Raw genomic sequence first — 5,389 nt, forward strand, 5'->3', positions numbered from 1 at the left:
TGAGCAGCTGCAAAAATTACTTTGAGCCTCTTCTACCTGCCAGGCCCCGGGTAAGCACGCGGGAGAGAGGGAGCTGGGGCTCACGTGCTCGTGCAAGACAGAGCAGGCACGGAAGACGTCACAGTACGAGGTGCTGCAACTGCTCACCAAGCCATAGGGACTAGGGTTTTCCAGACCGTTCTCTCAAAGCTTGCTATAGAGCAATGGGGGTATTTTATAAGTAGAATCGATTCGTTGGTGCATTCCTTGATGCATTGATTTCTTTATTCCATAAACTCCTCTTCCATGGAGAGAGAGGTCAATCACATGAGAGCATGTGTGTTTTTTTTAAGCGAGGGCTGCTGGTTTTTACTTAAGTAATGCATTTCCTTCTTTTGCTTTTTATTATTTTTATTGAAATATAGTCAGTTTACAATGTTGTATTCATTTCTGGTGTACAGCATAGTGATTCAGTTATATATATATATAAATATATATATGTATATATTCCTTTTCATATTCTTTTTCATTATAGGCCATTACAAGGTATTGACTATAGCTCCCTGTGCTACACAGTAGGACCTTGTTGTTTATCTATTTTATATATAATAGTTAGTATCTGCTAATCCTGAACTCCCAATTTATCCCTCCATCTGCATTTCCTTTCTTTTCGTCTGCAAACCCATCATCTCATCGTCACCCAGTACTGTTTATTTTTAAGTGCAATCAAGAATAAGTCAGAAACTGACCTGTCCAAGTATTGCTACCTAGAAACAGAAAGTTGATGCCATTTGTATGGCCCATCATCCATAATACACTGCTGCAATAAGTGATCTAATTTTTAATAGTTCATCATTTTTTTAAAGATAAACAATACTCACCATTGCACACTGATCACAACTGGTCAGTGAAGGGCTTAGTGGGAGTTTCTGTGGCCTGGCAGTTGGTGTGCTGGTTCCGTGGATGTGGAGGTAAAGCTCAGACAGGTTGAAAGGAGGGTGCGGTGGGACTCCCAGCCCACTCCGGAAGCCTCATTTGGATCAAAAGGACCATTATGTTTAGATAACCCTTGGGTGCTTGAATACAATTTCTAAAGTTTCTATGTGCTCTAAATATTAGTGATTTGAAGACAACTCGATGGATTATAGTAGTTGTACACAGTTGGGACGGGGTAGCCAAGGATTTAAGTGTAGCCTTATTGTTAGCATCACATTTGATTGCAGCTTATATTAAAAGGCTTTGAATGCAATGAAGAGAATACATTTACTGTGAGATTTTCCAATATGTTGGGCCACATTTGGCTATCCATGGAATTACTGGGAAAATTACCCACAAGACTGGTCTCAAATACTTACCAGAATGCAATGAAGACAGAATCATGGACATATACAAATCCTGACGAATCTGCAGAATAGGTATCTGCTGAGTGTTCAGCAGTGAGCTAGGCAATTGTCTGAATTTAGTTCCCAAACCGGGTTCAACCCCAGCACTTGGTTTCGTGTAAAAATTCGGGCAAACTTGGTGTGGCTTTCTGTTTCCCATCAAAATGCCCTGGGGGCTTTCTGGCTCTCTGCAGTCTGTGAGTCTGAGCCTGAAGTTGGACAGCAAGGCTGTGTAGCCAAAGGGGACCTGAGATTGGAGGCCATTTAGTTTATGACCATCTTGGGGTCTTAAACCCTCATGAAACTGAATGGGTCTTTTTAATTTTGTTGCTGACTTGGTTGGGTAATTGCTTCAAATTCCATTTTGTTCTGGCTGGGGACTCATGCTCTTGTTTTTGTTTCTTGAGGACTGTACTTGATTTTCTCACTTGAATTCTATTAAGGTGCTGTCCACAGTGTCCCCTAGGGGACCAATCTTTGACCATGTTCTCTGACACCTGCTAAACAACTAAACAGATTGATCCTCATCAGTGACTGGATGCAGGATGCAGGAGTGGAGGATTTTGGTCCCTGTCGTGAATCTCTCAGTGGACTCTCCTGTGAAGCCCATCCAGACTGGTTCTTGGAGGACGCCTCCTTATTAAGGAAAGACCAAACATCTGAAGGTCCCCTACACTGTATGTGACCAGAGGGGGGAAAATGGGGTGAGAGGTGCTTCATATACCTTTTGGGAAGATTTCTCTTTGCAAATAGGTGTATATAAACATATACATGGTGAATTTGCCGTCTCTAGCACGAACTCACCCAAGCTAACCCAAGTAAGGAACTTAGAGACCATTTGAAACCTTTTCTGGTTTCTTTATGTGATGTTGAAATTCCCAAATAATTAGTCATTCATTTTTTTTTAAATCTAGGATAAATTAGTCATATTTGTAGGTGAAAAGCTTGAGAAATAAAGAGTAAAGGGAAAAGGTAAAAAAAGGTCAAGGACAGGCACAGTACATGTGTTTCAAATTCTTTTTTCCTGAGACTCTGGAAAAGAGAAATGAAGTTTTGCATTTACCAAGTTTATTAGGTTTTCTGATTTCAGAATAGAATAAACTGGGTTTTTCCTTCCCAATTGTAAGCTAGAATTTAAATTGCTGCCAACCACGTCATCTTGGACTTGGAAAGTATTTTCCAGGCAGAGTATTTTAAGGCACAAGTTTCCCTGTAACTGATCAGTATATACAAAGATGTTTGAACAAATGCCTTCTTTATTCCATGGCAAATAAGGTGCTGATAAGATACAGGAATAAAAATATAACCACCTGTTCAATAAGGAGTTCCAGAGGGGAGAGAGAGGGGAAGAGAATGTGTGTGTTCTTGTGTCCTCAACCCAAGGACTTTCCCAGTTCAAATGACCTCAGTTACTAAAGGAAAAGGGGGATGGGTCACCTTCACTATATTCATAAAATTTGTTGCTTTCTTAGAAAAAGTTACAACCAAGCTGCTTGGGCATTGTTCATGGACTAGTTTGCAAAAGTAAAGTGAATGAGTTGCTTGAATCTCCTTTGAAAAGTGCTACGTAGGCCAAACTTGAAGGAGATTTATCCAAGTCATTGAAGTAGCTTCTAAAACAAAGGAAGGATGTAAATGCCTAAATTGTATACACCTAGGCCATGCAGGCTGGAAGGCAGCCCAAGGCGAGGCTGTTTTAGAGGAGCCAGCATCTTGCACTCACAGTCCCTTTGTCCTCCTTTGCCTACCTTCTCAGTAATGGATTTGTCAATGACAGGATTGACCTAAAGAATTTCCTGAGAGCAACGGCCATGTTAGCCAACAATTACAGAAACAATGTTGAGTTTTGAGCTCCAATTTTATTTTGTTACACCGACTTCCTTCAGGCCTAAAGTGAGTATGGTAGGTAGAGCTTTAACGTGAAATGATCTCTACGAAGAATTTCATTTTCCCAGGATCTTTGAATGAAACAGACACCGATCCGCTATTGTTTTCTCGCAGGCCCTTCCCGGAGAGAGAACAGAGGAGCTATGGAAGTGTGTGCTCCTCTCTTTCTTTGGAGGAGAGATCAAGCGGATAAGAGCGAGGGCTCTTCAACCAGCAGGGACTCCCCTTCAGAGCAGGGGTGTGAACAGGTCAATCCTTCCAGCTCTTAATACCCAGTGTCTCAGGTTAGGGGTTTGGGTTAGGAGTTTGCGTGTCTTTGCGTGGATAGAATTGGACAAGCTAGCCCTCTCAGCTTGGACTCATAAACCAATTTGATCAAGGGGCTCTCTTTACTTGTATCTTTCCTTGACGAAGAATGTTCACTCGCACAGGCCTGGAGTGTCCCCATCTTCCCTCCAGCCTGATGCCACCATCCTTCGATTCCCAGGGTAGAGTTGGTCTAACACGTGCAAACCTCCTTAAATACTATTGTCCAGCCCACATTTCACCATTTTATTGACGAGACTATCATGGAAGATAACACAGTTTAGAACACACAAAAGATCAGCAGAACCTAGAGCAGGCAGGTACAGAACAGTATTTACTGGACCAGAAAATCTGGAAAAGGGGCTTCACTGTTTTGTAGGTCAGAAACGAGTTAAAAGTCGGTATCAGAAACTCACTATAAACTATTTTAGGTTGCTGTTTTTATTTTTGTGTAAGTCTACTGTTGCAAAATATAATCCATGCTTGGATTCAGTCATTCGCAGTACTTTCCATTATCTTCATGATGTCCTGTATTTAACACCTCCTCCAGGTATGGTTATAGAAACAAGAACACTATGGCCCTTCCTGCTTCCTGTCAGCAGACATCAGCCCTTTGACTGGAGCTGCTCAGAGCTTTCCTCTTTAACCTTTTCCAGCCCAAGAGTGTGTGGGCTCCGCATTCTTTTCTAAATATGCAAAAGCCACCTGTTTGATAACGTGGTCCAGAATATCACTGGGGCTCAGTGTCAGCTTCACTGCTTTGCAGTTTCCGGAATCCACCCATATGGGTATCTATATTTAGTCGCCACCATCAACATTTTCCGTCTCTTACATGTGAAGCCAACTTTTGTGTGGGCTGTTGCTCTGACCTTGCAGTGGAGTTCTAAGCATGTAGGGGACCCAAAATAAATAATTAAAAGATCATTTGTTGACAGCGGTCAGCAACGTCTTCAACCTATTTCATTTCAGCTATGGTTGGAACTCAAGCCAGGCATATGAGAGACCAACAGCTCCTCTCCTAAATGCCTGATAGGCAGCAAGTTAGCCAATGGCTTTAGGTGGCTGAGGGTCCTGTACCTGCAGCTTGGTTTTTTTGCCCTTCAGCAGAAATGCTCCCCTACACATGCATGCAGGGCCCCGTCCACTCGGGAAGGGGTGCAGGCCATGGGATGGGGACTGGTCACAGAAGCCTGGGCCACAGCATTCTACAAAAAGCCCAACCCTCTACCCACTTAGGGCAGAAATTGGTGACAGGGACTATTTCTGGGAGATCCAGAGGGGAAGGAAATGACACTGTGTCAACGGCTCTTGTTTAATAATTTCCTCCATAAAACCTGCTTAAAATGAACATCCAGAGAAGATTAGCCGGGAGAGAGGATGTTACAAAAGTCGAGCCTTCAGGGGCAGGGGAGTGTGGTGAGAAGGTAGAATCCATGACAATGCAGTTCTCAGCTTATTTCTGGAGCTCTGCATATGGACGGCCATACGGTAGCATCTGGTACAATATCCCTCGTTGAAGTGGCAGAGAGGGAGAGCGTGTTGCAGAGCAGGCCCTGGATCGTAAACTCCACCCAGATCTGTTTCGTTCACAACTGTAGCCCCAGTGCCTAGAACAATGCCTGACCCGGAGTAGGAGATCACTAATTATTTGTTTAAATCCATGACAATAAATAAGATCATAATGTTGTTTAAAGAATAAAACAAGAACAAAAACATCAATAAATTCATTGGTCCCCTTTGAAAATATTAAGTAACTAAATCATCTGAAAAGTGACAGGACTGGGGTGTCAAGATTTTGCCTCCACAAATAAGTCAATGGGTTTAGGCCTTGCTCA

This window comes from Camelus dromedarius, chromosome X, assembly GCF_036321535.1.
Source record: "Camelus dromedarius isolate mCamDro1 chromosome X, mCamDro1.pat, whole genome shotgun sequence".
NCBI lineage: Eukaryota > Metazoa > Chordata > Mammalia > Artiodactyla > Camelidae > Camelus > Camelus dromedarius.